The sequence below is a fragment of the Acomys minous genome (assembly GCF_964271855.1).
Source record: "Acomys minous genome assembly, chromosome: 10".
Taxonomy (NCBI): domain Eukaryota; kingdom Metazoa; phylum Chordata; class Mammalia; order Rodentia; family Muridae; genus Acomys; species Acomys minous.
In genome coordinates this window covers 86,675,800-86,702,598 of record NC_140491.1, presented here as the reverse complement: position 1 = coordinate 86,702,598, position 26,799 = coordinate 86,675,800, and the positions used below count along the sequence as shown (strand labels likewise).

General features: G+C 43.9%; 1 protein-coding gene across 6 annotated transcripts in view; it reads right to left on the bottom strand.

Moving 5' to 3' along the window:
• Positions 1 to 26,799, bottom strand: part of LYPD6 (LY6/PLAUR domain containing 6) — a 128,757-nt gene that overhangs the window by 49,607 nt on the left and 52,351 nt on the right. For 2 of the 6 annotated variants that reach the window (XM_084800012.1, XM_084800011.1), the window contains exon 2: positions 5,166 to 5,216. The exons of the other annotated variants lie outside the window; for them this stretch is intronic. The gene's annotated coding sequence lies outside the window, so the exon portion shown is untranslated. The remainder of the gene's footprint in view (positions 1 to 5,165; positions 5,217 to 26,799) is intronic. 6 annotated transcript variants of the gene reach the window in all.

The window sequence follows — 26,799 nt, the reverse complement described above, 5'->3', positions numbered from 1 at the left end:
CAACCATCTATAATGGGATCTGATCTTTTTCTGGCATGCATGAAGAAAGAGCAGCCAAAATACATAAAATACATGAATAAATAATTTTTTTTAAAGACCGTAGACAAGGTGTTTCTCTTTGACTGTTTAGGACATTGCAGATCGAACATCTCCTAGTAGCAGCTCAATGCCCATGGGAAAAACTTCCAAGTTCATTATTAGTCAAGAAAACTCCTTCCCTTAGGCATTATTTATTCCATCTAGTAAGTATTGGAGCCTGTTCTAAGTTCTAGAGGCACACAGGAAACACAATAGATGAAAGCAGCATTTCAGATTGTGCTTCAGTCTATTCCTGGCTTACCCAAGCTCTGAATTTTTGGAAGAAAAAATTGGTTCAATAAAATTAATATTAGGGTTCAGCTCAAGAGCCAGTTGATTAAATACAGCTTATTAACATTTTTGGCTCCAGGCAGTTCAAATGTCTTTTAGAGGCATGATCACCAGGAACACTTTTAAATACAACGGCCAAAAATCCAACAGGTGGATTTCTTTCAGATTACCTGGCAGATCTCAAAATCCCAAGACTGCTTTAGACAGGCATTCCCTCCAGATGCATGGTTTTAATGATGCGACTTTCTAAACACTTTTCCAAACAGTTCTCTCTTCGTCATTCCTGTGGCTAGCACTTGGCTCTCATCCTCCACTTTTGCTTAGATGGCCTTCTCAGCCTCTGGCTTTACTTCTTTCCTATCTCTCAATATCACAGACTTCTAAACCAGAGATCTACTAATGAAGTTTTACAGCTGGAAACCACCTTGGGGTCTGACTGCTTACAGGATATAGTTTAAATTCTTTCCTGTGATTAGGTGGAAACGCAGAGCTTAAGCAAGCCCCCAGGGGAATCACGAAGCAAGCCAATGGGGTTCTGGAGCAGTCATGCCGTCTGAGGTTTAAAAAAAAAAAAGCACCCTTTTGAAGAGCTCATTTCGGCCACGCCTCTGCTCTGAGTACTGTGAAAGAGAAGGCTTGCTTGTAGGGTACCAATACTATTAAAAATGCTCAACAACATGCCAGGGAATTCAAACCCAAGGGGCTCAGCCAGTAATGCCTATGGTTTTAAGACTGCCTGCTCAGGAGACATCTGCACAAGGCCCTCTTCATAGAAAAGATACAGTATGGGGACAAAGACTATATGGTTCATTCTGGATCCCATACTGCAATGCCCAGTGGTGGCTGGCATCATAGACTACTGGACCAGCCTTCTAACCATCTTGACTCAAAACCTAATAACCCTCAGAAGGAATCAGGTGCTATCCTTTAGAAGGTGTGACTGAGGCTTCTAAATAACTCAGTGCCCTGAGTAGGAAGAGCCTGTGGGCCCCTAAGAAAAGCAAGGGAGCCAGAGTGGCTTCTCTTAATGGACACTCCCATTGGCCCATAAAGGATGCTTCACTTTCTACCTACAAACCTCTGCTCTGGAAAGCTGCAAGTCCCCAAGGAGTGTTATACACTTGCCACTGGGCATGACAAGGGTTCCAATGAACAAGCATTGTTGCAATTTAGTATTGCAACAGCACACTAAATTCTTTGTGCCTGGGGACCAAAAGAATAGCATACTGCAGGAATAACTGACCCAAATTTTCAGGCAGAGGCTGAGCTGTTTTTACTCAAACCCACTGCGACTAAGAAGAGCCAATGCAGGAATCCTAGCCCAAGAAAGGCATGGCCGCAAGATTTCAGGGCCCCGGTGAAGGATATGACAGGCCTGTCAGTAAGATCTACCAAGGTGATGATTAAGGATCTGTGAGCTCAGAACGGACAGTGTGAGACCCAAAGTTAACTGCAATAAAAGAGGGATGGTTTGTCCCATTCGGCTGAGCTCAGCAGAGCTTGGAGACAGAGGAGGCAATGCCTCTTACATGTGAATGTAAGACACTGAGATTCCATCTTACATCTATCAGAATGGCTAAGATCAAAAACTCAAGTGACAGCACATGTTGGCGAGGATATGGAGATGGGGGAACACTCCTTTATTGCTGGTGGGAGTGCAAACTTGTACAATCACTTTGGAAATCAATATGGCACTATCTCAGAAAGTTGGCAATAGTGCTACCTTGAGACCCAGCTATACCACTCCTGGACATATACATAAAGATGGTCCACCATACAACAAGTACATTTGCTCAACTGTGTTCATAGCAGCTTTATTTGTAATAGCCAGAATCTGCAAGCAAACTAGATGTGCCTCAACTGAAGAATGGATAAAGAAACTCTGGTACATTTATACAATGAAATACTATTTAGCAATCAAAATTGGAAATTTGCAGAAAAATAGATGGAACTAGAAGAGATCATCTTGAGTGAGGTAACCCAGACCCAGAAAGACAAGCATGGTATATACTCATGTATTAGCGGACATTAGCCCAACATAGAAGTTCTCTGAGAGACTCTACCCAGAGAAGGATCAGGACAAATACTGAGACTTGTAACTGAACTCTGGGAGAAGTGCTTTCAGTTGTATGGAAGAGTTGGGGGATGGAAGAATGGGGGGGCGGTTAATCAGGAGCTCCACTAGTTGGATCTGGATCTAGGGGGCCTGCAAAAACTGATGCACCAACCAAGGACATTGGGAGAAGAGAACCGAAACCCCTGGTTCAGATGTAGCCATTGGAAAGATCATTCCCCATGGGGCGGGGGGGGGGGGGGGGGAAGAGGCATAGATAGTCAGGACTGCCTCTGACAGGAACCCTGGTGCCTGTGTTTGATCACCTCCCCTTGGCGGGGAGGCCCTGAGGGAACACAGAGGAAGGAGAAGTAGGTTATCCAGAAGAGATCTGATAGGCTATGGTCAGAGAGGAAGGAGGATCCCACTTTTCAGAGGTCTAGGAAGGGGAATAGGACAGAAGATGGAGGGAGAGTGGGAACAGGAGGATACGACCATGGGGATAACAATCAGGATGTAATGTGAATAAATTATAATAAAAACTGGAAAAGTGTGAATGTAGAAAGTTCTGCAAGACCCAAGGGATGAACTTCAGCAGCTGGAACAAAGAACGTCTCGGATTTCCAACCATGGAGAGCAAATGGCCCCATGGCCACAGCCTTAGTATTTGAAAAGCCATCACCACATGGACACCAAAGCTGCTCTTCCCACAGGCAGCTGCAGTTCACTGCCTAAGCATGTCAGTCCATTTGCAGCGAAGTGGGATTCCTCTGACTGGAAACGCTGGCTCAAGGCTTCTTACAAAGTACCATTTAGCATCAAGTCCTTCTACCCAACCCTGGTCCTCCCTGCTTCTCCTCCTCCTTCCCTCTTTCTCAACGGTGAGGCTCACACTACAGTCTGGCAGCTCCCCCAGCTCCATCCCATATCCTCAGAGCTGCTATGCCACTCATTCTGTTTCAGGGCTGACCCCACCTCAGCAGGGTCTTCCCTCATCCATCTGTATCATCTCCCTCTGTTCCTCCCTGCTAACAGCGTGCCCATAGTCACCACATTCACGGGCCAGGAGCTTTCTGCTACCAAGCCTGGGAAATGTCTACTACGCCCCCTGTGAGGAAGCTCCCCCACCCTTCTCTCCTCAGACGAGAGGTTTTGAGCAGTGGACTTTGGACTAGCCAGATCTCCTATTTCTGCTTATGCACGGCCAGTTCAAGGCATCTTCTTGCCTGCAAAACATCTTACATTGAGTTGTAGGGTTCCCTGTGAGCCATAGGGGTGCATTCACACAAGGTCTCTTTCCTACTAAGCAGGGGGCAGGGGGGAATCAAGAGCAATACTCTCCTAGATAGAACTCAGGAAGCATGCCTCATGGAATAAATGCTGCCATGAGGACAGGTAAGGAGAATTCTATTGAGGTCTTAATAATAACAGAAACATCAGAAATGAGAGAGAGAGAGAGAGAGAGAGAGAGAGAGAGAGAGAGAGAGAGAGACTGCACATGTGTGATTCCCTGCATTTTAAATGTTATACACTCAATCAAAATTATAAAGAAACTCAACTTGAGGACAGGCCAACTATAACCAATGGACTGTTTGCCCAGTATGACAGCTGGCACCTCTCACTCTAAAGCATTTCAACAGCCCCAACCAGGAGGCCCTGGAAGGCCCCCTAAGAGGCTGGAGTACTGGGAAACCAGAAGACACTGATGTGTTTATGTTCATGGGATGCTTCATACATCCATGTTACCACAGACTGCACTCAGCTCACTAAAGGCAACTGAACCACTGGCTTTCTTACTCAACAATAGAACCTAACATAGGCCAAGCCCCGTGCCAAGTAGTAAAAGCCTAGGTGTGATTGAGGACCATCCCTTCACTTCCAAAAACAAAAAACAAAAAAACAACAACAACAAAAAAAAACAGTAATTTACTAGGAAAGGCTAACATGAAAAGGACATTATTCTATTATGTTGAGTAGATTTCATTAACGTATTTATTTTCTACTAAAAGCAATATTTGATTTTTCAAATATTTCAAACAACAACAACAAAAAATAACACAAGTCCTCCCTCCCCAAAAAAATGCTGTTTCAAGAAAGACTTTTAATGCACTTGTCTGTTTCTAGGATTTTAACAGAGCAACTCTTGCCATTACAAAGTTACAGAATGTAGGGCTGGGTGCTGTTGTACTCAGGCAAGCATGAAGACCTGAATTTGTTCCCTGAACCCACGTAAAGAGTCAGGTGTGGTGGCATGCTTGTTAACCCAGCACTGGGAAATATATCCCTGGGCCTGCAGGCCAGGCAATGTAGCCTCCTTGGTGAATTTCAGAGCAGTGAAAGACACTCAAGGAAAAGCAGACAGCACCAGATGACCAGTAGCTAAGGTTGACCTCTGACCTCCATACCCTCCCATGCGCGCACACATACTAACACATGCAGATTATACAAGATAGGTAAGAATGTAAAAAAAAAAAAAGTAAATACTGAGCATTTCACAATAATAGTACTGGGGGCTGGAGAGATAGATCAGTGCTTAAGAGCACTGGCTGCTCTTCCAGAGGGCTTAAGTTCAATTCCCAGCAACCACATGGTGGCTCACAACCACCTATTATGGGATCTGATGTCCTCTTCAGCATGCAAGCATACATGTACTCATATACATAAAATACAAAAATATATAATCTTTAAAAATAATAGTAGTAAGCATTTAATAAATATTGTGGTAAAAACATTAATAAAATACCTTCAAGATCATAGCTTTCCTCACCATCCTGACTTCCTTGTCCTCATATCGCTGTAAGATACAAGCCAGAGAGGAGAGAATGTAAGGTACAATCTTGCTTCTTAACTGAGCATCTGTCCGGCCAAACTTCTATCACCTATTGGTTCCATTTCTAGTGATTTAAGTGTATAAAAAAATATCACAAATGCAACACCATCAATTTCTGGGGAGCAGTTCACAGACTCTGAGTTTGCTGAAGACCCAGCCATCCACCATAAAGGAGCAACCAGCATGCGAGCATGAGGCGCCATCTGTGACTTACTCACAGGTGCAGGGACCTGTGAAGGTTATATGGCGCATTCTCAGTTGTTCTGAGGTGTGCTGTGTAGGCTGAGCTCAGGACGAGGGTGGACTTGGCAACTGTTCCACCCTTCCCCTCCCTCTCCCCAGAGGCCACCTTCACCGAGCAAATCGATGTGTAGGCAATGCCTGCACTCTACAGAGTAGGTATTCGAACTCCACATTCTTAATGACCCTGGCCAGCACTTTAAAACACCCAAATTGAAAGTGCTCCGTGTCAGCGAGTATTGGGAGAATTTTAACAACTGGATTAAAAGGCCAATCAATTGGTAAATCCCCAAGGGAAGTGCTAATGCCAGGGAATAGATTAACCGTTAACTGATTTCAAGAGCAAATGGAAAGTGCAAATCTCAGAGAAACGAGGTGAGAGAGGGAATAAAATAAGAGGCAGAGAGAGGAAGAGGTGAAAAAAACCTGGAGCAGTAGACACCAGTGAGCTGAGTCTGTAACACCACAGAAAACACAATTCTCTTTCTTCCTATTGTCTCCCCTACCCCACATTTTCCAGGTTTTTTTTTTAATGTAGATAAAATGTAGGCTGGTTTATTCTGCTCATCTATTTCCTTGTATATAGGGCAATAATGGGACACTAAAAATGTACCCAGTATTAGGGTGGAGAAATAGAACCTTGAGCCTATAAGCACATTTCTTATCAGTCTACGCCATTTGCATTTTCTTACCATGAACAAATATTCAATGACATATATAATGTTTTCTGCAGGACATGTTTAATTCCAGGCCAGCTTCCTTTTCTATCTAGTCTGTTTCTTGGCCAAAGACTTCTACTGCCAATCACTATGTGAGCAAGTCAATTTATTTCAAATTATATCCCACCCCACACTGCCAATCCACTTACTAGCAAAATGGATTTGAGAAGGCCTATAATAAAAGATTCATAGTAAGGCTGTTAAATAAAACAAGCAAATAAAATGCAGGGAAAGGAAGGGGAAATAAAAGGTCCAGGCACGGTATTGACTGTGATTGAGCAAGGCATACAGTTCCAAGTTGCCTGGAAAAAAAAAAAAGGCAGAAGTAGAAACAGGATGGGGTTATCATTCTTGCTCTCTGGGAAAATGATTTTATGCCAGCTTGTCAAAGGAGACATTTTTACCAGGTGCTGAATTCTAAAAGACACTCTGTCAGGCACTGTGGGAGTCTCTTGATTTTATAGTTCTCAAATCTGACCCTGAAGGAGAAAGTTTATTACAGTTGGCTGAGTCCCGCTCTCAAAACTTCTGACCCAGAGGCCTGAGGGTTGGATGCTAAAGCTCCACATTTCTGACAGGCTCGCCAATGTTGCTACTGTGGGGTCACACTGACACCACAGGACCCAAGACTACCCATCCCCCGGGGACTGCCGATAATGCTTCTGTCCTTTTTTTTTTTTTTCCAACTTGATACAAGTTAGGTTCATCTGGGAAGAAGGAACCTCAATTTATAAAATGCCTCCATCAGATTGACCTGTAGGCAAGCCTGTGGGGCACCTTCTTCATTAGTGATTGCTTTGGGAAGGCTCCAGCCAGGCGTTGTGGACAGTGTCACCCTGGGGAGATGGTCCTAGGTCGTTTAAGAAAACAGGCTGAGCGAGGCAGGAAAGAGTCAATCAGGAGGCAGCATCTCGCCGTGCCTTCTGCTTCAGTTTTTGCCTGGAGTTCCTGCTCTGAGGTCTCCAGTGATGGAGCTTGGCCTGAGATGTGTAAGATAGAACACACACACACACACACACACACACACACACACACACACACACACACACCCCAAAACAACGAAACCAACCAACCAACCAAACCCTACTTTTTTTCCTTTTGCTTTTAGTCATGGTGCTTTATCACAGCAATAAGAAGGTTAAGATGCGTCCCATTGAGTGGTTCTACTGAAGACCTGGAGAAACTCTTAACATGGGCATTTCACGGGAGGCTTTCTAATGCTAAGGAGTCAAACATGCTCTTATGATCTGGTCAGAAAAAAAAGAAGGAACTTGAAGATATATATATATATATATGATATAGACATAGATGATATAGATATAGATATAGATATAGATGACCCTTCCAGCCATTCGGATCCCACAGTGGCTAGGCAGAAGCTCATAACACAGCTAGTAAAACACTGATTTATTAACAACATCCCCATTTCACCCACAAAGCTGATTTCCTCCTGCCAGCATCCAAAATACAGTATAACTCAGTTCTGAAAGAATCAAGGATCTTGGGCCAGCTCAGTGGGTAAGACTGCTTGCCACTAAGACTGACTAGCTGAATTTAACAAACCCTTGGAGCCCACATGGTGGACAGTGGGAATGAACTCGGAAAGTTACCCTCTGACTTCCTTGAACACACACATACATACACACACACACACACACACACACACACACACACACAGCAAGTGCCTTTAGAAAATCTGCACCCTTTTTGTTTCTTTTCTGTTCACCTGGGGAAGGAGGATCAGCTTGTCAAAGAATTAACATAGACCCTTTTTCTGGAGGAGGGAGAGCAGTTACTATCAAGGTAAATAGCATCGTTTGCCTTCCAGTATCGCTGGGTAAGGGGCACCTGAGCCACAGCACTCAAGTACACACCTGAGTCCACTTGTCCCTAAGCTCTATGTAGTTCACAGTTGCCAAAAGCACTTGCTGCTGCAGGAAACAATGAATGCATTTAACAATTGCACCCAGGTACAAACCACAGACAAAAAACATAAACACAAACCTTCCAGCTCTCACTCTTGCCATTGGCTTGATTTATAAAATTAAAAACACCTCAGAGTAGCCAGGTGCAATGGTGCAAGCCCGCAATCTAAGCAAACAGGAGGCTAGTGTTAGTTCACAGGCGATCCCACTAGCCTGCTGCCCTCAGGGTGCTAGCAAAGTCTTATGTCATGACCTGCTTGCTACCACCTCCAGGGGATAAAAGTGACCTGCCCGCCACCGCCACCCCAACTCTCTCTCCATCCCTCTTTGTTTCTCTCTATCTCCGTCTCTCTCTCTCTCTCTCTATCTCTCTCTCTCTCTCTCTCTCCCTCTCCCTCTCCCTCTCCCTCTCCCTCTCCCTCTCCCTCTCTCTCTCTCCCCCCATGTTTTCTCTCTCTGTCCTTCTCTGCCCTCATGGTTCTGTGCCTGTCTGTCTGCCTGCCTGTCTGCCTGTCTGTCTGTCTGTCTGTCTGTCTGTCTGTCCTATCATCTGCCTCTCCCCCTCCTCCTGGAGGCCCTAACTCCTCTCCCCTTCCCTTCCCCCAAATAAACTTCCTTATACCAGATATGCTGTGTGGCCTAATCATGTATTATGTGACAGCTAAAGCAGAAAAAGCAGGAGTTTGCAGGCAGATCTTGAACTCCCCTGCCCCTTGGGTAGGGGAATACCCAAAAAAAAAAAACAGAACAAATCAAGCCAATACATGCATTTACCTAAAAAAAAAAAAAAGGTTAAAATAATGAATTTATAAAAAAGCTAAAGATTTTCCTAAGCTTTCCAATTTCCAGTAAATTAGTGAGTCTTCAAAAACTGTGTTGAGTACATTTTAGCTAAGTCCCTGTTGGATGCCAAGTGCTGGATCAGATGCTGGCAATAAGCACACGCAGCCTCAGAGCTCTTCTCTTCTGAGTGTAACAAGAACTTTCTGGTAAAACAGAGATTTCTATGAGACACAGGCGAAGTGGCCACTGGGTGTGTGGCTATGGAATACCATTTGTGCCCAAGGAATGGACACATTTAATTTCTGGTGCTCACAGGGCTTCTGTGGAAGGAATGACCTCACGGACACCCTTCCGAGAAGCCACAGTGGGAACAAAGGCAAGATAGTGATGAAAGACCCTGAAGCAGGAAATGAAGGTCGCACATGCAAAAGGTAGTTATCCCTTCCTCATTATACCCTGAAGAATTGTGCCCAAAGGGACAACCACCGCTGGCCCAAAATCTACATCTCAGAATGCCTTTCTGAAGTGATTCTGTCAGCTCCTCTCTACTACAGGCTCCTGGGAGGCCTCTTCTTCAACTTTGGCTTCCCTGTCTTTGTCTTTCACCCTTTCAGGTGCTTCAAACGCAGACAAGAAGCCCAAAAGTGTGGCTGCCATTATGAAGATAATGAAGTACAGACAGATGGGCAGAAACTAGTGGAACTGCCCCGCCTGCTCAGGACTGTTTTGAATTGCATCCAGGTTTTGAATTGTGGAGAAAAGTAAATTCTCGTTTAGTTACCGCCTTGACATGAGGAAGCATACAAACTATCTCATACAACAGACACAAGACGCCACTTATTTTTCTTACTTTCATGTGCTAAATTTTAAAATGCCTAAAAGCTGGAGCAAATACTAATATCCAAAAGCAAACTATCCAAATTCTTTATTCTTATCAAAATATGAAGTTGAGGCTGTCCTGACATCTTTGTGAAATTCTGTCAGAATCAAGGAGTAAACAGTATGGCCAACTCTGTGACCAGAGTTTAAATATGATAGTTAATCAAAAGCTAATAAGCTTGGACACGGTAGCACCAACCTATAATCCCAGATCTTGGAAGGCTGAAATTGGAAGACCATTAGTTCAAGGCCAGCCCAAGTTACACAGTGCCTCAAAGCACCATGGGAGGCATGTAATGAAATAACACAATAACAATGGTCAGCACCATTTAGTTTATAGTTTCCTCCAAAAAATATTTCCTAGCAATACATAGCCCCAGAGAGTAAAGATTTGTTTTAGCATTTGATCTTCATCCTGCAAAAACAAAACAAAAAAACTGAGCTATGAAGACAGCAACATTTGTGTATGTGTGTGTGTGTGTGTGTGTGTGTGTGTGTGTGTGCGCGCGCGCGCGTGCACACATGACCATGCACACACATACACACATGGATCCTTTCATTTATCATCTTCTTACATGAGATCATCAAACACAAGCTCTGATGTTGTCCACTCCTTCTGCTACAAACACAGCCATCTGTCATCATAGCCACATCAGTTAGCAAGAAACCATGCCAGACCTTCAACTTCAAGTTTTCTTATCCCCACTAGGAAGGTTGGGAGCCAGGTAACCCATGGGGGGGGGGGGTGCCATAAAGAATAGGAAATGCTCAGAGGACAGACACATGGTGGCCGTTACGTCAGCGAGGGCGCACCTCTGCTAACACCCTCAGTGTTCAGAGCTGGCTTCTGGAGCTCCGGAACTGTAGAAAGCCCAGGGTAGTAGTAAGGGCTGAAGAGAATACAGGCTTGCTGTCCTCTTTCGTGCTTTTCTGGGCTCTACAGCAGCACAGGACACTTGCCTCAGTGACTATGAGACAGAACGGAACAGCACGCAAGCAGCCAACCCCTGCCAGCCCCATCGCATCCTAGAGCAGAATCCCCAGAGTGAAGCCAGGAAGAAAGACGAAGTCCCTCACAGTCGGGCAGACTGTCCCATGGTCAAGTAGTGTCATCTCACAGTCACATAAATAGCAGGGCAAGTGTGCCGACAGTAGAGAAAAGGGTAATTAAAGAAGGGGAGACGGTGACAGAAAAAAAAAATCAGAGGAGACTTCCTTCACTTTGCAGAAAGTCTGCTCTCAATATTAACTTTTCCTTTAGTAACAGAGTCTCATGGAATTGCTAATCATAATCAACAGCAACAGAAGGGAACTGTACCTTTTGTTTTCAAATATCAACTTCACTTTCTGGCTTCAAATTTCCCATGTCCTCCAACAGTTAATAAGAGGCTTAGCTATCTTATTTCTGATTTTAGTGAAACATCTTGAGTGCTTCCTGATGAAAATGACAACCTGTCAGGTGTGGTGGCTCAGGCCTGTAATCCCAGGGCTCAGAAAACATAGGCAGAATAATCTCTGCAAGTCCAAGGCCAACTTGTTCTAAGCAGAGAGTTCCAGACAGACAGACAGACAAAAACAAACAAACAAACAAACAAGGAACCGGCATCCAATCTGCTTGCACGGGACCCACAAAAGAAACTCACTCCTGGACTCAGGCACCCATTCAAGGGGTCACATGACCTGGGATAGAAGGACTCCACCAATGTGGCCAGATTCACGGTTGGCATTTCGTGCCAGAGCCTGTTCTTTACATTTCCCTTACTGTGGCAGGTCGTCCTCGGCTATGGCTGTCTGTGGTGCTTCTCCCCTGTCCGTGCATGGCAGCCACACTTCTACATCAAGGTATTGGAGGCGAGAAAAGGGGAAGCAGTAAGAGTTGTTACTGCAAACCCAGGACTCAAGCCAAGAGGATGATACACCATGACCAGGAATATGTCAATTAAAAGTCAGAGATTCCTGAAGTTAAAAAAAAATAGATGCAGAATATTTTGTCAAGAATGGAAGAAAAAGCAGACTTCGGGGTGAGGGGTGTGGGGAGAAGCAGGGCTGAAAGTGGGTGTGGGGGGAAGGGGCACAGAAACACTCCTAAAGCCTCAGGATGAACTGCCACAGACAGAAATTAAGATTACTGACTAAAAGAGCCGGGGATTGAGTAGGCCAATTACTTTCTATAGGACAGACTGAGAATATGGTTTAATTTCTATCATTAAAAAGGAAAGTAGAAATGCATAATTTCATAGTGAATTGCATGTCTCTTATACAGAATAGAGATCATTAAAATTAATGATTCATGATGACAGAATTGCAGGGAAAGCCCTCAAAGCCCATCATCTTAGGGAGACATTGAGACTTAAAAGGAAAACTGGGGAAGGTAGCACAGCAAAAGAAAGTGGAGGCGCTACCACAGGTGGACACTCACAAAAGCTCTAAGTAGAATCCAAATGACTGTTGCCAACAATGGGGTTAAGGGGAGTCACTCCAGTGGGCAGTTTCCACAAAACCACTCACATCGCTATAGAAGCCATACATGTGGACTCAAAGCAGTGGGCTATACCAATAGGGTCTAAAAGACTTTTGGTGAAACTAACTATCCATTTTAAATAAAAATTAATGTAAGATAAGAAGAAAACTGAAGTCTTAAAACATGACATAAACATCGATTGTGAACCATATGCCAGCCCACATCTCTGCCTCTACCCAACCAGAGGCCAGACGAACTCCCTGAGGCAAGCTAAGCCTGCACTCCAACCCCACCCACACCTGGCCAGCATAACCCCAACCATCTCTGCTCTCTTCATCACTATAGCTCAGGCCCACACCTATGGCAGAAGCCTCCTACCCTTCCAGAGACCAGGCCAGCTCCCTCCCTGAACAGCAGGCAGAAGCCTCGTGCCTCACCAGAAGCCAGGCCAGCATTCTGAACCCAAGAAGACTCCCGGGCCAGATCAGAGTCTATGCACATGACACAGAACTCCAGCCCCAAACTTGAGCAGCAGACCACTGCTGGCCAAGAGGTCATCATGGCCATCAGAAATCCAGCCCCCAACTCAGCACAGGCCATTCCAGCCAGAAGTCCAAACAGAAGACAGAAACCAAGGAAGAAAATACCTATCCAAAAAAGGCAAAACCAGAAATTGGCACCTAGACCTATAATCACTCCAAATCCAGATGCCTAAATATCTGCATAGGAACACAATCAACAACAGCCAGGGCAATATGTCACCACCACAACCCAGCCATCACACTACAGCAAGCCCGGAATATTCCAACACAGCTGAAGGACAAGAAAATGATCTTAAAACCAGCTTTATGAAGACAATAGAGGGCCCTAAAGAGGAAATTAATAAATTCCTCAAAGAAGCCAAAAAAAAAGACAATCAAAAATTGGGAAAATTCAGTAAATCCTTAAAGAGTGTCAAGAAAGCTGCAGGAAAAAAACATTGAAGAAAATTAACAAAACTGTTCAGGACCTGATAATGGAAGCTGAAGCAATTAAGAAAATACAAACAGATACAACAGGATATATCCATAAAAGAAAATGTTAAATTAAAAAAATTCCAGACACACAACATCCAAGAAGTCTGGGACTGTGACAAATCCAACCCCAAGAACAACAGGAATAGAAGAAGATTCCCACTTAGAGCCGGAAAATATTTTTAGTGAAGTCACAGAAAAAAATTTACTAACCTAAGAAGGACATGCTATAAAGGTACAAGAAGTTTACAAAACTTCACATAGATTTGACCAGAAAAGAAAGTCCCCTCTCATACACTAGTCAAAATACTAAACACACAGAACAACAACAACAAAGAATATTATAATCTGCAAGAGAAAAAGGCCAAGTAACATATAAAGGCAGAGTTTAGAATCACACCTGACTTCTCTGTGGAGACTAAAAGCTAGAAGAGCCTGGACAGATGTGCTGCAGACTTCAAGAGACCACAGACGCCAGCTCAGACTACTATGCCTAGGAAAAAATTTCAATCATCATAGATGGAGAAAACAAGATATTCAATGATAAAGTCAAATTTAAACAATATTCATCCACAAATCCAGCCCTACAAAAAGTACTAGAAGAAAACAACAGCCCAAGGAGGTTAACTACACACATGAAAACACAGGCAATAAATGATCTCACACCAGCCTAACCCCCAAAAGGACACACACACACACACACACACACACACACACACACACACACACACACACCACCACCACCACCACCACCACCACCACCACCACCACCACCACCACCACCACCACCACCACCACCCCTCCAACAAAATAACAGGAATTAATAGTCATTGGTCATTGATATCTCTCTATATCAATGCACTCAATTCCCCAATTAAAAATCATAGACTAATAGAATGTATTCAAAAACAAGATCCATCCTTCTGCTGCACATAAGACACTCACCTCAACATCAAAGATAGACATTAACTCAGAGTAAAAGGTTGGAAATGGCTTTCTAAGCAAATGGCTGAAAGAAGCAAGCTGGGGTAGCTATTCTAATATTGGACTATAGAACTTCAAAGCAAAATTAATCAAAGTAGATGGGAAAGGACACTTCATACTCATTAAAGGAAAAAATCCACTAGGATGACATTTCAGTTCTCAACACCTATTCCACAAACACAAGGGCACAGGCCTCTGACAAAGAAACATTACTAAAGTTTAAATCACACACTGAACCCCATACACTGACAATGGGAAACTTCAGTACCCTGCTCTCACCAGGGGACAGGTCATCCAGACATAAACTAAGCAGAAAAATAACAGCCATTTTGAATCAAATAGACCCAACAGGTATCTACAGAAAATTTCACCCAACCACAAAAGAATATGCCTTCTTCTCAGCACCTCATAGAACATTCTCCAAAGTTCACCACAAGCTCAGTCACAAAGCAAGTCTCAACACATACAAGAAGACTGAATTAATCTCCTGCATCCTATCAGATCACTTTCAATGAAAGTGAAGGCACAACATACCCAAACTTATGGGACGTGATGAAAGCTGTGGTAAGGGGAAAGTTCATAGCACTAAATGCTTTCATAAAAATTTGGAGAAATCACATACTAGCAACTTAATGGCACACCTTAAAAAAGAGCTCTAGAACAAAAGCAAATAGACCCAAGAGGAGTAGATGGCAGGGAAAGATCAAACTCAGGGCCGAAATCAAGAAAATAGAAACAAAGAATAATACAAAGAACCAATGAGACAAAGAATTGGTTCTTTGAAAAAACTCAGCAAACAGACAAACCTTTAGCCAAACTAAGTAAAAAGGAGAGAGACGATATCCAAATTAACAAAATAAGAAACAAAAAGGAGGACATTACAATAGATACCGAGAAAATTCAAAGAATCATTAGGTCATACTTCAACAAAAAGTACTCTACACAATTAAAAACCGTAAAAGAAATGTATCATTTTCTCTGTAGATACCACTTATCAAAGTTAAATCAAGATCAGATAGACAAATAGACCTATACCCCCAAGAAAATAGAAGCAGTCAAGTCTCCCAACCCAACAAAGCATGAAGCCAGATGATTTTAGCACATAATTTTACCAGACTTTCAAAGAAGAGCCAATGCCATGCTCCTCAAATTCTTCCACAAAACAGAAAGTGAAGTAACATTGCCGATTTCATTTTATGAAGTCAAGTCAACCTGATACCCAAAGCACACAAAGATTCAACAAAGAGAATTACAGAGCAACTCCCCTCATGAACAGCTGATAAACAACTTCAGCGAAGTGACTGGATAGAAGATTAACTTTTAAAAATTAGTAGCCCTTCTTTATACAAATGATAAACTGGCTGAGAAAGAAATTAGGAAAATAACACCCTTCACAATAGCCACAAATAATATAAATATCTTGGTGTAACTCAAACCAAGCAAGTGAAAGTCCTATATGACAAGAACTTCAAGTCTCTGAAGAAAGAAACTGAAAAAATATCAGAAGATGAAAGATCTCCCATGCTCATATATCAGTAGGATTAATATAATAAAAATGTCCATCTTACCAAAAGCAATCTGCAGACTCAACAACTCAATCCTCATTTAAATTCCAACACAATACTTTACAGACCCTGATATAACAATACTCAACTTCATATAGAAAGACAAAAATAAAAATAGGATAGCTAAAACAATCCTGTACAATAAAAGAACATCCAGAGTTATCACCACTTCTGATTTCAAGCTGTGCTACAGAGCAATAGTAATAAAAACAGCATGGTATTGGCATAAAAAACACAGAGGCTAATCAGAGGAATCAAACTCAAGACCCAGATGTGAATACACACACCTATAAACCCTTGATTTTTTTATAAAGAAGCTAGAAATACACATTGGAGGGAAAAAAAGCATTTTCAACAAATGGTGCTGGTCTAACTGCATGTCAGCATGTACGGAGCATGAATGCAAACAGATCCATATCTATCACCCTGCCAAAAAAACTCCAGTCTAAGTGGATCAAAGACCTCAACATGAAACCAGAAACACTGAATCTGATAGAACAGAAACTTGGAAGTAGCCTTGCGTGTGTTGGTCCAGGAGACAATTTCCTGAACAGAACACTAATTGCACAGGCACTAAGATCAACAATCAATAAATGGGACTTTGTGAATCTGAAAAGCTTCTGTAAGGCAAAGAACACTGGCATAGGACAGAACGGAAGCCTCCAGAATGGAAATAGATTATCACCAACCACACATCCGACAGAGGGCTAATATCGAAAATCTATAAAGAACTCAAGAAACTAGACATCAACAAACTAAAATTAATAAAGTAGGTAGAGACCTAAACATAGGATTCTCAACAGAGGAATCTTAAATGGCTGAGAAACACTTAAAGAAATGTTCAACATCCTTAGCCATAAGGGAAAAGCAAATCAAAGCATCTTTAAGACTCCATCTTATACCTATCAGAATGTCTAAGATCAATAATACAAGTGACAGCACAGGCTGGCGAGGGGGGTGGAGCACGGAGAACACTCCTCCAATGCAGGTGGGAGCGCAAAGTTGTACAGCCACTTTGGACAGAAAGTTGGATCGATCTCTCTCAAGACCCAGGTATATATAGCACTCCTGTGCATATACCCAAAGGATGATCCACCATATCAAAAGGACACTTGTTCAACTATACTTTACTCATAATACCCAGAAACTGGGAACAACCTAGATGTCCCTCAACCCAGAACTAGAAAAAAAAAAAATCATCATCCTGAGTGAGGTAACCACTCAGAAAGACCCAGAAATACAAACATGGTATGGACTTGCTTGTAAATGGATATTAGCTATAAAGTAAAGGATAATCACACTACAGTCCACAGACCCAGAGAGGCTAAGTCAGAAGGAGAGCTTAGGGGAAGACACAAGAATCTTCCTGGGAAGGGGAAATAAAATAGATTTCACAAGTGGACTGCGGATTGGTGGGGAGACGAGCAGTAAGAATCAGGTTGAAGAGAATACTAGGTATAAGTGGAATTAAGGGGGGGGGCATTTTGGGAGCGAGGCAGAAACTTAGTGCAATGGAAACTCCATGGAATCTACGAGGGTGACACTAGTGAGTGAAGACTTCTAGTAATGGAGGGCACGAAGCCTGAACTGGCCATGCGAGGCCTCAAGAGGAGGGATTATGACACCAACCGAGCCACAAAACCTGCGACCTATGGTTTCTCATGCCTGCACCATGTGCTGGGACCGGAACATAACAATAGTCGTCAGAGCGACCCCATCCAGCAACTGATGGGAACAGATGCAGAGGCTCACAACCAAATACTAGGCACAGCTCGCTCAGGGAGTCCAGTGGATGAGGGGGAGGATAGACTGGAGAAGCCAGAGGGGTCAGGGACATACGCGAAAATACAGCCCAGAGAATTAGCTGACCACCAGGACTCATGGGAACTGGCAGAGATCAGGAAGGCTGTAGGAGTCTGACTTAGGACCTCTGCATCTGTGTCATGGCTGGGTAGCTTGGTGTTCTTGTGGGAATATGAGCAGTGGGAGCAGGGGCTATCACTGACTCTTTATGCCTGCCTTTGGGACACCTGTCCTCCTACTGGGCTGCTTCGCTGAACCTTGATGTGAGAATATGCGCCTGGTCCATGGTAGCTTGTTATGCCATGTTTGGTTGATTCCCTGGAAGGCCTGCTCTTTTCTGAGGGGAGGGGAAGCGAGGTGTGGATCCAGGGGAAAGAGAAGGGAGGGAGGAGAGACCTGAGGGAGGGGAGGGAGGGAAAACTGCAGTTGGGATGGCATTTATGAGCGAAGAATAAATTTAAAAAAGGGAAAAATTTTCAAAAGAAGCATCCATTGTAATCCTCACGCCAAGCAATCAAGCAGAAGCAACAAGATGCAATCACTGCCGCTCTTATAATTCATCAGTGAATGAAGTGCTGTGGTGCCGCATCCTATGACTTGAAAGATTCCTTCCAGGAGACAGGAGGGAATACTCACAGGCCCCAGGAACCTCAAAAGGTTACAGTACCCGCAAGCCCCTCCCCAAGGTTCTAGAGAAAGCAACGCCTGCTGGGGAGTGGATATTTCCAGTGGAGGTGGCTGCACGGTGGACAGGGAGGGACGCCTCACTTAGGCTAGGAGTGGCTCTTCAGCGACGTACCTGCTTTGGAGTTACCCATGCACTGTGAGAAACGCCAATAAACCCATGGGCTCACGAAGCTGCAGCTGGGTTGAACTGCTTCTTGGGTCTATTGTCGGCGCCTATCCTGGGTGAATGGTTGTTTGTTTATTACACAGAACCAGTAAAATCCAAATGCATATCCAGTGAAGACTGTCAACAGCATAGAATATGATCTAATTAGTGGAAGGCTATATACATACTACATACCAGTTGGTGTACATAAAATGGGAGAGATGCAAGTGTCACCGGTCATCATAGAAGTGTGGAATTTCAAATGACTTTTGCCTCATAGGTAGGAGATGTACCAGAGATAAAATTAAAATATATTAGGAATGAATGTCAAATCAATGTGTGGGGAGCATTCTTCATGTTGTTTTTCATGATATTTTGAGTAGATAAGAGAGGCCCATAACACAGTATCTGACACAGGATGGTTGCCACTATTTTTAGCCCTTCCAGAAAGTTAAATCTCACCTGTAGAAACACTGTCTAGACTCTAGCAAGGAAACAACTAAGACCCAGGAGAAAGGGAAACGCATATAAGCACAAAGGCTCTGAAATCACCTCAGTCCGGAGGAATGAAAAATACAGACTGATTTCCTCAATAGGGCTGTGCAGCGAGAGAAGATGACGTCACTGCAGGCAAAACTCTTTGCACCTGACCCTGCCTGAAAGGTGATGGTGTCAGCTGATAACTGCATTTTGTATCTGGGACCTACCACATCACACACAAGCTTCGTGTGGTATCTCCCTACCTCTGCCATCTACCTTGAGCACATCTTCCCATCCCATTTGGTACAAAGCAAAAGCATAGCACAGAGGGCTTGCAGAGCCAGCTCAGTGGTCAAGAGTGCTTGTTCGTGGCGTGGATCTGGGTCTACTTTCCAGTACCACCCACATGGTGACTCACAACCATCTGTGACTCCAGTTCCAGGGCATCCAGCACCCTCTCCTGACCTCAGAAGGCATGGAGCATGCGCATGGTACACTTACGCAGATACAGGCAAAACACTCAGACACATAATATAATCAAATATCTTGTAAAAAGGCCACCACAAGAGAGTGAGTGCAAGTCACCATGATACTGATATAGTCGCACCTGTGGCGGTTGGCATGGTCAAGCCCGAGGAGCTGAATCAATGCCCAAACTTAGAAAACTCTGTTCGAGTGTCTTTTAAAACCTATCTGTTTTTGTTGGCTGTGGCGAGCTAGTCTCATCTTCTCTCATAGTACAAGGCTGCTCAGTTCCCTTGTTCTTCAGACCTAGGCACAATACCCTCTGATGCTCACAAGCTTCCATGTCTGACAGGGTAGCTCCTGGGCTCAGCCAAGCCTCTGCAGGCAGATCCCTGTACGCAGCAGGCAAGACCACAGGAAACTGTTGTTTTCTTGCAGAGGCTGCCCTGAAGCCCTCCCTCCTCCACTCTCCATGTGCATGAAGCCCGGTTAGTCTTAATGCTTGAAGAACTGGCAGATTAATATCTTCTAATACCCTGAAAGAACAAGCCTGAGGCCTTGGATTTTTTTTTTTAAATGCATGCTTCTCTAGTTACGTGCTAAAAATAATGCGGTTACCTCTACACCGCTAAAGGGCTCTGAATTAACAAGCTCACCGCTAGTTTTGACCAGGCTGCCTTCACCCGTCATCTTGCTGGAAAGGCTAGAAATACAGAGTGCATTTTAAGTGGCATCTTTTCCAGCCCAATCAGCCCTCAAAACCCTTCTGATGGCAGCTATTTATGTGTGAAACTGAAAAGCTCTAGATGCATAAATGTATTCAGATGACTGATTATAATTACCATGAAAAAGGGCTCAAAGCTATCACCGAATCATCTCAACTTTGAGAGTGAGTAAAGACTTACAGAAGGCTCTGCACTGGCGAGTGCGTACAGTGAAGGAATTCAAGACCATATATACATTTTACCACGCTGCACCTGGGCCAAGGTGCAAGGATCTTGTTCGTACTGTGGTCCTGCAGAAAGTAATAGCCTGATTGATAACTGACAGAGATCTTTCCTACAGTGTCAAATATGAACCTAAAGAACTTTGAACAACAATATATTTGGCACCACTGTAAAACCCCAATAAATAAATAGCATCAAAAAGCATAGTGCCTCAGTGTTGCAGCATCCTGCAATACGCCGCCAGATGCTCACAGCTTCCCTGCCCCTCAAGGCAACTCAAGAGTACTCTGAATTTCATAGAGTTGAGGCAAAAGATATGCCAAATGTCCCCAAATTCCAACAGCCACTAAGGGAGTGTTTTCTACAAGCATATTAATGGTGCTTTGCATGCCTCCACATGTTACTCAACCATTCTGATCCATGTCCCATGGACCGTGCTATGGACTAAACTGTGCTGCCCCTCGGCAGCTCACGGGGTGAAGCCCCAGCTCCAGAGAGACAGCATTTGGTGATGGGGCTTTGCGAGGTAACAGGCATAGGAGTGTTTGAAAGGACGAGCCCCTCCTGATGGGCAGAGACCAGAGTAAGAGGCTCTTCCTACTATCACGTGAGTACAGAGGTCTGTATGCCAGGGGCAAGGCTTCACAGACACCAGATTGGCTGGCATATCGCTCCAGCTCCCAAAACTATAAGATAATAAATGCCTGGTGTTCGGAGAAGCCAGTCTGTGGCATTTGTCATGGCAGCCTGAGCTGGCTAAGACATCTGCCTTCCCTGGATCCCCCACTGCTCCATTTCCTGGCACTAGGCAAACAAGCCATCCATCCCACTAAGGGCTCTTCAGCTGCTCCGCATTGGGCTACTAAACCACATCTACTTCTAGCTGATACATCGCTTTCAGAAAGCCCCATTTTGCCAGTAACATCTCTCTCCATAACCAGAAGGGAGTGGGGACCCAGCATCCTGCCTAGCTCATCACACCTCTTTGAACGGCCTATGAGAGTCACTACTGCGAAACCGGGTTTAATATTATCTCCTTGTGTGGCTCAAATAATGTATGCGGAAAACATTTTCCAAGTTGTAGGGGCCACGTAAGTGGAAAATATAACTACACAGGCCTAGCTCTTTTTTTTTTTTTTTTAAATCTCACCTCAACGCAAAAAGAGCAGAGCTCCAGGACCACAGTCACAACAACAACAACAACAACAACAACAACAAGGACAACAGCAGCAACCTAAAATGACCGTGGTATCTATGCCGGCCTCCATGAGTTACTTCATTGCCTAAGCATTTTGTGTAAAGTGAGGGGCCCTTACTTCCTCAGGAAGATGGACACACATGCTGTGGTCCTAGACTCATGTACTTGTTGGTTCGCGCTGGCTTGGGAATTTAGGGTCTGATTGGCCACGGTCACCCAGTCATCAAGTCAATGCCACTGTAAAATCGCACATGACTCCTTCTAAACTTGGAGACAGTTGGCCTTGTTGTTTATTGTTTACATCGGGACAAGATGTTTTCTCCACAGTCAAAAAAAAAAAAAAAAAAAAAAAAAAGGAGAACGAATAGGATAAGAGAAAGCTCAAAGACATTTTGAAGAATTTTCTGTGCTAGCCAGTGCTACTGAACAAGAAGCCCCCATGCCTGACTGAGGTGCTTCACGTAAGGGCCAACTCTTACCTTTGAAAGTGCAGACTCCACCACAGCACTTGGTACAAAGCAAGAATATTCAGTAAACAAACAGTATGCACATCCAAGGGAGTGCATGTGAGGCACTTCTCTGGAAGATAGCAGATTACCCCTCCTAACCTCCAAAGCTCTTCCTCGGAGAATCTGCAGCTGCTGAGCCCTGCACTGGCTCTGAAGTCAGAATTTTACACCCCACAATGAAAGAGATTCTGCCCCTGAAGTGTCTGAATTGCTTCCTCTATAAAGTAGGGGGACTAACAACCTCCGGGCAGGCTTGTTGTAAACACTGAAGAGATACACACACAGCTCAGAGAACCTTAGCCAGTATACTGTACACAATGAAGGTCGTTTTGGAATTTTGCCACACTGAGAATCAAAACCAGGACCTGACACATGCTAGACAAGTGTCTTACCAGTGAGCTACATCCTGCCTCATAATCTGTCTGTCTCCTTTCCTTCCTTCCTTCCTTCTTTCCTTTCTACCTGCCTGCCTGATTTTCTTTTTTCTTTTCTTTTTTTATACTGTGCAGCTCTGGCTGGCTTGAAATTCACTATGTAGACCAGGATGGCCCCAAATTTCCAGAGACCTTCCTGCCTCTGCCTCCTGTGTCTTGGGGTTAAAGACATGCACCACCACACCCAGCTCGTCTTTATTGTTTACAAATCTCTCTGAAGAAAAGGCTACATAAGTCATATAAGGTGTAAGCTGCTTGCCATCTACAAGTTATATCTAACAGTATTTTCATGCAATTATCAGTCTATACTCTGCCATCACTTAATGAACTGTATGGACATCAATTAACCCTAAGATTAAGAAAACTACAAACATTGCTATCATAGGATTTCAGGTCCTAGATTTAAAGCCAAGTACATAGCCCAACAAACAGGAAGAATGCCAGGGACAGGGCCTGTATGACTGAGGAGTGAATAGTGTTAAGCAGTAACATTCCAAGAAATTTTCCCAAAAGCCAGCAATCTCCAAGAAGGGGCCACTAAACAAATACAGAAGCAGCCATATGCAATTCTGCAATGATCTGGAGCTAGTACAAAGCAGTGGAAGAATGGAAAACATGTCGTGGCCAGTCAGATCTTAAATTCTCAAGCTAGGGAGAACCAAGCAAGCACTCAAGTCCAGGGATATAGCATGTGCGGGGGGGGGGGGGGGGTACACTGTGTGCAGGAGGGTGGGCGGCTTCCTGAGGAATCAGGGTTCCCCCCACCCACCCAACACACACACTTTCCTAAAAACAGATAGGCAATGAAGCACAAAGATAACAATGGAAAGAGGCAAAAAACCAAAGCCAAAGGTATGTGAACCTGCACATGCCTGCATGTTTGTGTTGGGGGATGCGGGGAGGCATTAGCCACTGCGAGCTAAAGGAGTTTTAATGCTTCTTCCAAGATCAAGAAAAGCACCTTGAAAATCTACTCAGGATCCAAACTACTGACGAGGCACCTGGGTAGACTATGTGCTGGTAGGGAACAGAAGGCAAAATAACATCAGTCACAAGGAAGGGCCTTGTACTACAGTTCCAAGAGGGAGTGGGAGAGGGCCCTGTGGAAACAAGAAGGCTGAGGGTAGCTGGCTAATTAGAAACATGAAGCCATTTATCCCACTCCAGACCTGGCTGAGGAGATCAGCAGTGCCTTGGACAACAGATTCTATAGAAGAAAAATAAAGACACACAAAGCAAGCCATTAGACTTGACAGGTCAAATCCCTTAATCTTGAACTTCTTCTTCAAATGTAAATGTCCTAATGACGTCATGTCCCACAACCACCCCCACCCCCTGGTTCAGTTTATAAGCCAAGAAGCAGACCAACACGTGCTCATGCAGGCCATTCATTAACAAGCAAGACCATTTTGGCCTCTCTGTTCCTAATTTGGTTGCCACCCTCTAAATGCCTACATGCGTCATTCTAGCTGAAGACAGACCCCATTCTGGATATGGTTGTAACATTTCGTCACCAAGTTTTAATTTGTTCAGGTGTCTTGATTTCGTAAACTAACAAAAGCCTCAGCAAATCAGTGTCAAGGAAGTATAGTGTTCAACCGTTGACTCCTCCACTGTGTGTGGTGGGGTCCTGACCCTTGCAAACAGGAATGGGACAGTATTTCTGCAGCAAAAGAACTTGATTACGAAGGATTAGGGTGACTGTTATCTTAACAGAAATTGAGAAAAGTACTTAATTGAAAAGTCACAAAGAGACTTTTCTACAATTTCATACATCTTTAAAATATAAGGCTTAGGGTAATTTTTTTTAAACCTCTTCATTACTCTTCCTTTTGGAGACCACGGCATAATTGGCCTTTAAATTCTGTGCTCTACTGTGATCTGATAAAGCCCACTGTAAAACTTAATGAAGTGTTAAGTACAGTGCTAGTATTCTGTTGTACAAGGAACTTTCTGGAACTTTCCTTGCCCTTCCAGGGAGGAAAGTATTAGGAAGGCAGTATTAGGAAGGGTGACATTCACCAAGCTGTTGGCTATTTTAATCCTTCTTTTAAGGTAAGCCACATGATCAGTAATTTGAATGTTACTGAAAACGGATTGTTTTTCAACTGGTTCATAAAATATTAAGCCAGCCAAGGGGAAAAGGCATTCCAACTTCAGTGAAGTCAAGAATATGACTTCTTGTAAAAGGAACCCCAGCATTGAGACAGAATTGCATGACTTTCTCGCCCACCACACCCCCGTTTCCTCAAGGTTTCACTCTCACTGAGTTGTGAAAGTCCTGTGAGCATCAGTTAACTCTCAGATAGAACCTCCTGACAGACCTGTTTTCCACAGGGGCTTCATCATGCGGTTTGGCTTGATTACCATTTCTGATGTGTCCAAGTCTCTCTTTAATTACACCAACTGCAATTCTGGGTAGGGCACACGTCTACCCAAGAGGGATAAAAGAGTCAGGTCAAAGTAGGATTAACCTTGATAAAGCATGTTTGTTTTCTTTTTTTAAAAAAATAGCATTTTGCTTCATAACAGCTATGCATTTGTATGTAAAATCTACATGTTTCTGACTTCCCCCACAGTTCAGCACGCTGGGCCCTGGTGGACCTCTGGCCCCATGAGAGCATCATTTTACACCAGCTTCGATTTCTGTAGGAATTCCATCAAAGCTTTAACTCCCTGTAATTGAAGACCAATGTTAAAAGCAAATCAGATTGCGGGAGTGAAAGAAAAAGTTGCTTGACATTTAATTATTTAAGCACAGTGTAAATCTTTACTTGGGAACATTACAGGAAAAAAAATTATTTCAACTTTTTTGCCCATCCATCTTCTGCTTGATCTTATTCTATGTACTGGACTGGAGTAAGGTAGCCAGAATCTCTGTTTTTGCACCATCATCTGTCTCTGAAGCTTTAGAACCCTGTGCTGGTGAGGTGCTTACCCCAAGCAATTATAGTGGTTAGTCCTCCAGCCCAGTAAGAAGACCGATGCTTTGCCTGGCCCCGGAGGAGTGCCCACCTCAACTGCCGAGATTGATCAGAAATGGGTTTGCAAAGCTCCACTTGCACCTGTACCCAGAGCCTGTGAGACAGGCCCTTGTCCTTTATCATGCTGCCACATGAGATAGAGATCCAAAGAAGTAAATGTCCCCCTTTAATGCCTGAAAATGTCCTGCTATGAATTAGGCCATTTTCACAGAAAGGGTGCTAAGGCAAGGACAGATGGAAATAAAACGAACAAAAATAACAGAGATAGAAAGAGACACATACACACAGATATATATACACATATATACATATATATGTATGTATGTATATGAGAGAGAGAGAGAGAGAGCGAGAGAGAGAGAGAGAGAGAGAGAGAGAGAGAGAGAGAGAGAGAGAGAGAGAGAGAATATGACATATGACATGAAGGAGAGGAAAACAGAATTCTAAGGACCCCTGTTTAACCCTTGGATTCCACTCTATCTGACACCAAGAACGCCCTTCAGACCTTCCAGATATTTGGGTAAAACACTTTTTAGACACAATGACTTATGTTCATTTTCAATAGTTACAGTACAATTTCCAAGATGAAAATATGGATGTGCAACATCCAAAATCAAATCCTTCAATGCTTCCTTTCAAAGAATTAGAAGGAACGAAACCTTGTGAGTAGAGAACCGAGGTCACATGCCATCTAGAGGTCACTTCGTGGGCCAGAGGCAAGCGCTGGATGCGCCTTGGCTCAAGACACTGTGTGCAACAGTGAAGGGAAGATGCTATTTGCTCAGCTTGGTCCATCGTTCCTAGTTCTGGCACCCTATGCTTTCTCTCTTTTGTCCCCCATTGCCTGACCTGAAGCCTTGCTCCAAATGTCCCACGTGCACTGCCTATCAAGGTGCACCCTTCAACCCCTGTTAGAACTCTTCCCCACTCCTTTCCTACTAAGTCAAGAGTGTGTACAGCATCCTACGACATCCAGCTCCCACCTGCCCCCAGACCAGGAGCTGCTCCACCCTCCATCTGTCGCGCTTACAGTCACATCTCCAGCGCTGCTGCTTTTGCAGTAAATCTTCACGTGAATATGTACTGAATAAATTGTTGAAATGCACTTACACTAATCAGTGTTACTTTCATAAAAGGTAAGGGGAAAAAATGGGACGTCAGCTCGCTTCCTTCTACCCAGAGCACTGCCAAGACGCTACCACTCAAGAGGATTTGGCCTGGGAGAAAAACATGAGGGGACTAGCTCATGGAAGTAGCAACAGTATTTTCTTCCTCATCCTACTGTTCATCCTCTATCCTGCCTTCCTTCCTTGATTCTATTCATTT